Source organism: Thamnophis elegans, chromosome 2 (assembly GCF_009769535.1).
Source record: "Thamnophis elegans isolate rThaEle1 chromosome 2, rThaEle1.pri, whole genome shotgun sequence".
Taxonomy (NCBI): domain Eukaryota; kingdom Metazoa; phylum Chordata; class Lepidosauria; order Squamata; family Colubridae; genus Thamnophis; species Thamnophis elegans.
In genome coordinates, this window is record NC_045542.1 from 160,016,432 (window position 1) to 160,027,274 (window position 10,843).

At 46.7% G+C, this 10,843-nt stretch overlaps 6 non-coding genes across 6 annotated transcripts; 1 reads left to right on the plus strand and 5 right to left on the minus strand.

The window, feature by feature from the left end:
- Positions 1 to 6,099: 6,099 nt before the first annotated feature.
- On the minus strand, positions 6,100 to 6,181 carry TRNAS-GCU. The gene has a single exon. It is a non-coding gene; the product is annotated as a tRNA-Ser (tRNA).
- A 1,283-nt stretch (positions 6,182 to 7,464) lies between these two features.
- Positions 7,465 to 7,536, minus strand: TRNAE-CUC. The gene has a single exon. It is a non-coding gene; the product is annotated as a tRNA-Glu (tRNA).
- Positions 7,537 to 7,942: 406 nt separating this feature from the next.
- On the minus strand, positions 7,943 to 8,015 carry TRNAV-CAC. The gene has a single exon. It is a non-coding gene; the product is annotated as a tRNA-Val (tRNA).
- Positions 8,016 to 8,260: 245 nt separating this feature from the next.
- Positions 8,261 to 8,334, minus strand: TRNAN-GUU. The gene has a single exon. It is a non-coding gene; the product is annotated as a tRNA-Asn (tRNA).
- Positions 8,335 to 8,511: 177 nt separating this feature from the next.
- On the plus strand, positions 8,512 to 8,582 carry TRNAG-UCC. The gene has a single exon. It is a non-coding gene; the product is annotated as a tRNA-Gly (tRNA).
- Positions 8,583 to 10,652: 2,070 nt separating this feature from the next.
- Positions 10,653 to 10,724, minus strand: TRNAE-UUC. The gene has a single exon. It is a non-coding gene; the product is annotated as a tRNA-Glu (tRNA).
- Positions 10,725 to 10,843: the final 119 nt, after the last annotated feature.

The window sequence follows — 10,843 nt, forward strand, 5'->3', positions numbered from 1 at the left end:
GATTTAACTTTGTCTGGAGAAAAGTATGTAGTAAGCTTCTAGATCAACTTCTGGCAAGGACTAAAAGTATTGGATAACTACATTTAAAATATGTATCTATATTTTAATGATGCATTGAAATAATTTTGAGGACTGTTTTCAATGTTAAAAACAACCTCTGTACCATCCAGATCATAAACGTCTCAGGTCTCCAAGTAGCAATTGAAATGAGTGGCTAACTAAATTGATTTAATGGATAAATCAATCAGTATTTGAACTTCCAGCCAGCAGAATCCCATTAACCTCCTGGTCCAAACCCTTAGCTGAACTCCAGAAGCCACAATTAACAAACCACCATCCAAAGCATATCGAACTAATCTCCAAGTGAATCAGCCAAAGCATATTTAAAGCCATGTAGGCTTTAAACATGCTTTGACTGAGGCACATCATAGAAAAGGGAACATCATTTCCCACTTTTAGCCTAATCCAGTCTTTCTTCAAACTTGGCCAACATAAGATGTATGGACTTAAAACTCCTAGCATTTACATTGGCCAAGTTTGAAAAAAACAGTGGCTTACAGAGCACAGGTAGTCCTCAGCTTACAACAGTTCATTTAGCGACCGTTCAAAGTTACAATGGCACTAAAAAGTGACTTATCATTTTTCACACTTGTGACTATTGCAGCATCCCCACGATCACAGAATCAAAATGCAGATGCTTGGCAATTGATTCATATTTATGACCGTTTTGGTGCCCCGAGGTCATGGGATCACCTTGAGCAATCTTTCGACAAGCAAAGTCAATGGGGAAGCCAGATTCATTTAACAATCATATTATTTACACATGTTGATTCACTTAACAACTGTGACAAGAATGGCACAAAATTCACTTAGCAAATGCTTCACTAAGCAACGGAAATTTTGGGTTCAACAGTGATTGCAAGTTGAGGACTACCTGCATATAGTGTGAATGGTGCATCCCAGCCTGCATTTCCACCTCAGTTCATGTAACCCTTTCTGGCAAAGCCAACTGGTCACAGTGGAGGAAAGCGGGGAAACAGGAAAGTGAGTTCGAATCCTTGTCCACCTTGAAGCCAGGTGAGACTTCGGCAGTCGCTTCTCTCAGCTTAGAAAAGAGGAAGCCCTTTTGAAAACGGGGCCAATAAATTTGCAGGAAATTGTCCAGGAGTTGGAGGCACCAACCTGCTTTGCAAAGCCGACCCCCTCCTCCGCCCCGCGCCTAGCAGTTTCCCCCCCAAGGAAATGGAAAGTAAATGGGCCATCTTGATTTTCCTCCTGGAGGCAACGCATCGAGTCCGTAGCTCTTGATTTCTTCCCTGCCTGTCCCCTGCCTGTCCCTGCCTGTCCCGTGCATGCATTGCACAGGGGAGGCAGGGGAACATGGGTCAAGGGGCTCCCCACTTTCCAGGACTCCGAACTTGATGGAAGTTTTTGCGTGTCTCCGCGCAGAGTCCAGCCCGTGGAAGAACTCCCCCCCCCGCACTTACTGAACTCCGGAGTCAGGTCTTGGTCTCCCTCCGTGCAAGGCTTCCTTGCAGCCTCTTGGACTCCGGGAAAGGCTCAGCCTAAGGGAAGCAGAGCGAGGGGGAGCAGAATCGGACACTGGAGAAATGGCTGATAACGCTTTCAAAACTTTTCTGGGGTAAAATGCACCGGGCAACACGTGTGTCTCTTGAGCTCGCAAAAGAGGCAAGCGCATGCTCAGTTCCCTCCTGAAAGCGGCGGCGGGGTGAGTGAGTGGGTGAGTTTCGGGTGTGTGCTCCCCGGCTTTTCCAACGGTTGCTGAGGGAGCCCCCTGGTGGACTGTGTGCGCAATGCCAAGAGGACCCTGCAAGGGCTGATGAGAGATCACGTTCTATTGGGCTCTGGGAATGATGGGCATTAGAGTAGAAGGCGTTGAGAGAAATATCCAGCTGGTTCAGTTCCAAGCAGGGTGAAAGACACTGGAAACACGGAGGCTGATTGGAAAGATGGTTTATTGATGAACGAGTCCACATGGGTTTGAGGTCCTGGCCAGTTGACCACATGGAGTGGAGAGTGGGGGTTATGTATACCCTCTCTTGGGCCTTGAGCTTCCTGTTCCTGTGCAAGAAATGTATTTTGTTGGCTGCTGTCAGACTCCCATGGGACTATGCAGGGGACTATAGCTAACTTTGTAGGCTGTCTTGAGTCCCAGGCTTGGTTGCTGATATAAACAAGGGTCTTGTGTTCCGAAAGGGTGTATTTGGGCAATTTCTATTGTGTTGTAGGAAGTTATCACCCAGCCCTCTCCCAGAAAAATGAAATATCCTAGGAAATATTGAAATGGCAGAATATTATATTTCCCTGGATGTGAAAAGGAAGAAACATGTTACAAAGTAACTCTCCCTGCAGCTTCCTGCCCCCACCTTTTTTGTCAGTGGACCATTAAGAAGGCCAAGCCAGTCCCTTTACATAATAAAGAGTTCTCCCCTTAAGCTCCAAGGGGATGGGATTAAGGCATGATAATATTGGCCCTTTACCCAACTCGCCACATAGCATCTGAGAACTCAACCAAACCTGGATTCAAAACGCAGCCTAGAAGAGAGTTGCCCCTGCATGGCCCCATGGGAGTCTGACAACCAATCAGAACACAAGCTCAAGATCAAAGGCCAGAGAGGGCATAAAACAAGGGACTCAGCTTCTCTTCCTTCCTTCTCTTCTCCACCAACATTGAAGCATGTGATCACCTTTTCTGTTCAGGAGCTCAAGCCATGTGGTCCTGTCCACCATTAAACCATCTTTCCAAGCAGCCTCCAAGTCTCCAGTGTCTTTTCCCCCACTTGGAGCCGAGCCCAGAAGGACATTTCTTCCAACAGTGTCTTAATGGCTTTGCCCTGGTTTGGATCTTGAGTGAGGGCTAATCCCATCACCCTGAGGCTGAAGTCTGGTAGATAGGCTGGGCCAGTCCTTCTCCATGGGCACCAAATACCTGCTGAGTGCAGGGAGCTGAAGCTCCGAGTTTCTGCCTCCCTTACTATTTCTCTTTCTCTTTCTGGGGAAATATAATATTATGCCGGTTTTAATATTCCCTAAAATATTTCATTATTCTAGGGGAAGGGTGGGTGCTAGCTTTCTACAAAGGAAAGTGTCCACAAGAGGTTCAAAGTCATTCAGGTTGTGGTTGTCCCAGAGATACTTTTCCAAAAGACAATTCTTGGTTTTCTTTGAAAATGTTTCGCTTCTCGTCCAAGAAGAACTGAAGAAGCTTCTGGGATGATTTTCACAGATTTTCAAAGCGAAAGATTTCCAAAGGAAAAAAAAACCAAGAAAATCCAGTTGCCTTGTTGGAAAAATGTCCTTCTGGGTTCGGTTCCAAGTGGGGAAAAAGACACTGGAGACATGGAGGCTGCTTGGAAAGATGGTTTAATGGTGGACAGGATCACATGGCTGAACTCCTGAACAGAAAAAAGTGATCACATGCTTCAATGTTGGGTGAAGAAGGAGAGAAGAGGAAGGGGATTGCTGAGCTTTTCATAATCTGTTCAGCCCCACCTCTGTTTTTCCTGTTCCTATGTAAGAAATGCATCCTGATTTGTTTTCAGGCTCCCATGGGGCCATGCAGGGGCAGCTCTCTAGGCTGTATTTTGAGTCCCATGTTTGATTTTCCAGATGCCATGTGGTGACTTTCTCTGGAAGGAGAATCCTTCCTTTATTATGTAAAGTACACTAGCTCAGGCTTTAATGGGTCATTGACAAAGGGGGGAGGGGCAGGAAGCTGCAGAGAGCTACTTTGTCTTTAAAAACCTGTTTCTCCCTTTTCACATCCAGGGAAATATAATATTCCGCCTTTTCAATATTTCCTAGGATATTTCATTTTTCTAGGAGAGGGCTGGGTGCTAATACAGCCTTTTGGAAAAGCACTTTTGGAAGTAGGAGGAAAGGATGCCTCCAACATTGCCTGTCCAGAAAGGAGATCAGCTCCCCAGCAGGCAGCAATTGCTAAATTTCCCACTTTTTAATGTGGAAATTCTTGGTTCTCTGTAATGATGTGTGCATGTGAGATTGGACACTAAGAATGGCTGATGGAAGAAGAAGTGATGCCTCTGAGCCGTGATGATGGCATAAATACTTTGGCCATGTTGTGTGGGCAAATTCTTTGGAGGAGGCAATGATGGTAGGAATGGCTAAGGGACAAAGAAGAAGAGGCAAGCAGAGGACATGCTGGCTTGATCGTGGCTCAGTCGCTATGATGTAGAAAAGATGTGGAGACTCTAGAAAGACTGCAGAGAAGAGCAGCAAAGATGATGAGGAGACTGGAGACTAAAACACATGAAGAACAGTTGCAGGAGCTGGGTATGTCTAGTTTAATGCAAAGAAGGACTAGGGGAGACGTGATAGCAGTGTTCCAATATCTCAAGGGTTGCCCCAAAGAAGAGGGAGTCAAGCTATTTTCCAAGGCACCTGAGGGTAGACCAAGAAGCAATGGGTGGAAACTAATCAAGGAGAGAAGCAAGTGAGGAGAAATTTCCTGACAGTTAGAACAATTAATCAGTGGAACAGAAGTTGCCTCCAGAAGTTGTGAATGCCCCAACACTGGAAGTCTTTAAGAAGATGTTGGATAGCCATTTGTCTGAAATGGTATAGGGTTTCCAGCCAAGGCAGGGGGTTGGACTAGAAGACCTCCAAGGTCCCTTCCAACTCTGCTAGTTTATATTTGCTATTGTATATTTGTAATTGGTGCCATTTCACCCATCAATGAGCAATATTTGAATAAAAAACTTTAAAACCAGCATGAACTGTCAGAAGACGTCAGAAGCCAGGATAGAGTTCAAAGGTATCACAAGTTTATTTCATGTCACCTGTACGCAAGAATCTGAATTACTAGTGATCAACATGAATTGCTGCCAGATAAAAGTCAATGGACTTCAAGGGGGTCTGGACAAGACAAGGAAATAGAACAGAAATTAATCAAATTTGCAGAGGATTTTGCAGTTACTGTTGTTGTGTCAGATGTGATTTATTCTATACCTGTACATTTCTGTTTTTCCTTCCTAAATGTAAACCTTACTTTTCTCATCACTGGATTGCATTTTCTTGAATAGAAACCTATTTTTAAGCCTGTCAAGATCCTTCTGAATCTTGAGCCTATCTTCTAACCTAAAATGTTGTTCTGCAAATGTGATGAATTCTCCTGATATCCCCCCATTCAAAATTTGTTTAGGAAGGTGACTGGGCCTAAGACAGAAGCTTGAGGTATCTCACTGCATGCTTCCCTCCACGAGATGTACTGTTTGTTGCATTGAGGACTGCACACATTGAATGCAGTTGGTCAGCTGGTTACAAATCCATTTGGTGGTGGTGTTATCTATCCCACATTTATCTACCTTACAAAAAAATACGCTGTGGTCAACTGTCATCTTACAAACTCAAAAGTATTCTATACCCCAGCATTTTGCTGGTGTGCTAATTTAGTCATTTTATCAAAGAGTTGACTGGTTCAATCCCGTATATCAATAGAAACCATTAGGTTACAGGCAAAGATAAAAAGTGAAAGGAACCTGATTGAAGAGGTCATATGAGTAATTAGATAACCAATTGTATGAAGATATGTCCACCTTCAAGGAATGTACAAGAATGTACAGAGCTCATGTCCTGGGATACTTGCAAGATGCAAACTTCTTTGGATGGGAAGAGGGAAGGGAGACTGCAGCCTTTCACCGCCTTCATCTCTCCACTTCGTGGCTGAGGATTGCAGTCCCTAGAGATGCAGAAGGAGAACTGGAGGAGACCGTAATAGGATCTCTGGATCTTGATGGTCTGGATCTGAGAAAGAAGGCAGGAAGAGGAAATGGAGTCTTTTTCTGCTCCTCTCCAAATTTCAAAGTTTCTCAGGTGTCAGCAAACTCAGGCCAGGCGCTGACGGATTCATTGAGCATTCATTAAGAATATAGGGGGGTGATGGATTCCATTGGCAGAATAAAGTGATAAAAGAAATGAGAATATGGAACAATACTTTCCCAGAAGAAAGAGCACAAACAATGCAAAAATAGGGACTCAGCTCAGCTTTTCACCCTTCCAATATGCAGAGTGGGACTAATCCTTTCACCTCCAAATCCTGCAACCAAAAGGAAAAGGCGTCAACGAGGGTGGGATTCGAACCCACGCGTGCAGAGCACAATGGATTAGCAGTCCATCACCTTCACCACTCGGCCACCTCGTCAAGGGGATGGGGCACCCACAGCCATCCCTGGGTGGGCTCGAACCACTATCCTGGTTAACAGCCAGACGGGCTAACCTATTGAGCCACAGAGACAGGCAGAGGCCTCCCCTCAACTCTCTCTCAGGTGTAGCAGCTGCTGCAGGACAGATGGGGCTCCCTTCCCATCCCCTCTGGTTAACCCAAACCCTAACATCTCTTGGCCTCCGGTGGCAAACGATGTCAGCAACTGCTCAGGCATTATTGTTACGTTTCTAAGTTGTGAGTCAGATCTGAGTATCATCTGCAGCTCCTCCTCCTCCTCTCCCTCCCCCCTTTTGCCTTCCTAGAAGTAACCTGCAGGTGACCTAATCTTTTCCACAAGCAGCTATTTCAGGACCCTGGAGAGCTCCAACTGAGCACTGCTTCGGATTGCTTAATGCCATTCCAGCACTTCTCTATCCCAAAAAGTAACTCAGGACACGTGGGGAGATCCCTCCCCCTTTCACCTTAGACACTGATTATGAAGAGATCTGCCTTTGGTCCTGAACCCTGGAAGGTAAAAAAAAATAAATACAAATGACAGCTAAATATTTAGTGAAAAAAAACGATCAAGTAACTGAGAATTGAAGCCTCCAGATGAAAAGTTGGTGCAGCATTCAACCTCTGAATTTGTTTTGAATCATACCATCAAGGAGGCCCTCCCTGGGTGGGCTCGAACCACCATCCTTCTGGTTAACAGCCAGACACGCTAACCCATTGTGCCACAGAGACCTGGCATAGGTCCTCTCGGCTCCCTCCACTTGAGCATCCATAGCTGGGCTGGCTAGACAGCAATAAGATACCTTGGTCCCCAGATCAAGTGTCTTCCTCTCTCCCACCATCAGATGGGAAAAGAGAAACGTTTTGGGGATGTTTTGGGGTGAACTCAAAACAACCCCTCCTCTTCTGGTCAACAGCCGGACCCCTTGACCCCTTGGGCTCCAGAGTTCCCCTCAGCTGCCTTGAAGAGCTGATGCCAATCTCTCTACACCAAGTGGACCATAGGCAGCTTTGCCCCCTCCAAGCCTCTTGCAATTCCTGCCTTCTTTGAAGCCCAAGGAGGGCTGGTTGGATGGAGACTCTATCAAGCCTGATAGGATGACCAGAGGCTGGGATGAGATAGGATGGGAGGAAAGAAAAAAAATGTGGAGGAATGAAAGTCAGACACAAGACAATTTTCTGGACAGTTCAGGTTACTTTCCTATGAAAATGAACCTTCTGAAAACTCCAGCTGCAGAATGATGGATAGGTTGGAAGCAAAAGCTTTCCCTGGCCGGGAATCGAACCCGGGCCGTGGCGGTGAGAGCGCCAAATCCTGACCACTAGACCACCAGGGAAGGACAAAGTGGCTGTCATCCCTCCAGCTTCTCCTTGGAAGGGATATCAACTCCGACAGCAGGAAAGGTTCCCAGTGAAGGGAGTCTCACACTGTAAGGGCTGGATTGATGCAACGGAAGCATCTCCTGCCACAGAGATGGAGGCTTTGGCATCCTCTCTCCTTTTCTTTACCTCTGCAGAATGTGAAGCCATAAAACTGTTAAGGCCTTTATTCTCTCGTTTTTGTTCAGGACAATTAATCTTCTTTGGTCAATGGCTTAAAAGCATCCTCTGCTTCTTCATTCCCTTTTGGATAAGGGAGAAAAGAAAATGGGTGCTTCTGGTTCTTTGTATATGTTTGTGTGTGTGTGGTATTTCCCACACTTATTTGGATCTCGGAATGGCTGTGGTGCTGAGCAAAAGATGTGTTTCTGCCTGGTTTCGAACCAGGGACCTTTTGCGTGTGAGGCAAACGTGATAACCACTACACTACAGAAACCAGAGGTATGAGTGTGCTCAACTGGTATGCCCATATCTTTATTCCAGACTGTTATTTCCACAATAGGATAGGTTAAAGGATTGTTATACCCCTCCAGAGCACAGAGCTCATGAAGCAGATGGCTAAATATTAAAATCTGGCAGAAAATAATAGAGAAGGTGGGATTTGCAGTTCTAAGATAAAGAACCCAATAGATAAACATTCTGTCACCTCCCATCGATTATTGGTCAATTCATCAAACAGGCCGTCCCTGGGTGGGCTTGAACCACCATCCTTCTGGTTAACAGCCAGACGCGCTAACCCATTGCGCCACAGAGACCTGGCACAGGCCTCCCTCTCATCTCTCTCCACTTGAGCATCCATAGCTGGGCTGGCTAGACAGCAGTAAGATACCTTGGTCACCAGATCCAGCGTGTTCCTCTCTCCCGCCATCAGATGAGGAAAGAGAAACCCTGGATGTAAATATTGCTTCTCTCAAGACAGACTCTCAACAGCTGTGCCAGTGGTGTAGGGGCATCATGCAGGGTTTCCAACCTTGAGACCCGGGTTCGAGTCCCGGCTGGCGCATGTCTCCTTCTTCCTTTTGCTCTTCTAGGATGTACAGGCAGCATCACCAGATGAAGTTTTGATCCCGGATTCTATTTACATTGAGAGAAAAAGAGCCACGTTCTTGGTGGCTGCCATGGACCTCATGTTGCATTTTCGGCAGGAATGACAAATGTAGAAATAATATCCTGAGATCCCCATTCTTGCCAGTGGGGGTGCGATTCGAATCCAGGCATAGGGAGCATAGGGCAGTCACAATTCAGCCCTTTTGCCACCCAGCCATCATACAAAGGGAAGGTTGGAGTGGATCACATCAGACAGGTCACTAAAAGCCCAAATCATGAAACTGTGACTCATCCACTTTGGCCATGTCCTGAAGGAGAATTCCTCGGACAAAGTTGTTACGTTTGGAAGAGTTACTGGCAAAAGGAAACCAGGCCATCAGAGAGCACTGTGGCTGGACACCATCAAAGCTGAGTTGTCAACCTAATTTTCAAAGCACCTGAAGGCCAGACAAGGAATAATTGTTGGAGTCTGATTGAGGAGAGTTTCAACCTAAAAACAAGGAGAAATATTCTGACAGTGGGAACAATCAACCAATGGAACAGAAGTTGCCTTCAGAATTGTGGGTGCTCCATCACTGGAGGCTTTCAAGAAGAGGCTGGACTGCCATCTGTTAGAAATGGTGTAGGGTCTTCTGCTTGAGCAGGGGGTTGGACGATGACCTCTACAAGGTCCCTTCCAACTCTGTTATTCTATTCTAACTTTGAACTGACACTAGCCACAGCATAGAAAAACTGAAAGAAGTACAAGATTGGAATATGGGGAGAGACATGGCCCATAGAATTGCTTAGTGTCTGATTTGACTGAATGGGTAACATCATCACCACAAAGGGTAGGATACCTGCAGCTTTTCAACAGCCAGACTCCATGACTCTTTGTGTGGCTAAGAAATACCTGTTCTGACCTCCCTTGTCCCACACCAACACACACTCCGAGCCAAAGATAAGTTATGGCATTTAATTAACAGACAGGTCCTTGGCAGCAAACCGGCACAGACAAGCTTGGGCAGCAATCCAGCACACATAAGGCTTGGCAGCATTCCAGCCTGCCAAGCTCACCATATTGTTCTCCGACATTAATTGACTTCTGCAAGAGGGGCGTGTGCACAAGCAGCCTTTTTATAGTCTGGAGAGGAGCCTAATGACCACCAGCTGAGTGCAATTACCTCCTGTACTTGTGCAACTCTTCCTGACGCCTATTAGCTCTTCGATACCGGGGATCCAGGAACAACTCACTGCTCTCCCTTGTTTCCTCTCCATTGGTCCAAGGCTCAGGCGCCTCCTGGTGGCCAACCAGTCTCTCTGCGCCCTGCTCAGAGTTGGAATCCTGTCCAGGGTCCTCCAGAGCTGACTCATAGGGCCCCTCGGTGTCGGAATCTGGTGGCAGCTCCAACGGCTCCTGCTGGGCCACAGCAATACCATTCCACCTCAACCTACTTAAAGTGCTGACACCCACCTGTCCCCCCCACCCAGTGGATCATAGGCAGCTTTTTACCCTCCGAGTCTCTTGCAATTTCTGCAGTTGTCTATGGTGATTCTCACTCATCCAGGTCATGGTTATCCCAAAGCTGCTTTTTTCAGGAGGCAACTGGACTTCCTTGTTTTTCTCTGAAGACTTTTCGCTTTTCCTCCAAGACGCTTCTTCAACTCTGACTGGATGGCGGGGAATGGAATGTCTGCAAGGAATTTTAATCCTTCCATTCCCCACCATCCAATCAGAGCTGAAGAAGCTTCTTGGAGGAGAAGCAAAATGTCTTCAGAGGAAAACAAGGAAGTCCAGTTGCCTCCTGAAAAAGCAGCTTTGGGAATCCCTGCAGTCATCATCTGCCTTTTCTGAAGGTCCAAGGGAGGCTGGTTGCATGGAGACTCTGTCAATCCCACCAGAGGACCGGAGGGTGGAGTGGGATAGGGAGGCAAGAGAAAGGGAAGCCAGGGCAATTTCCTGGCCGATTCAGCCTATCTTGCCATGAAAATGAGCCTCCCTGAAAATTCCACCTGCAGGATGTTGGATGGTTTGGAAGCAAAAGCTTTCCCTGGCCGGGAATCGAACCTGGGCCGCAGCGGTGAAAGCGCTGAATCCTGACCACTAGACCACCAGGGAAGGACAAGGTGGCTTTTGTCTCTCCAGCTTCTTCTTGGGTGGGGCATCAGCTCCAGCCTCGGGTTCTGCAAGCGGGAAGGTTGGCAAGAAAGCAGGAGTGTCCCTTCCTTTGAGACTTT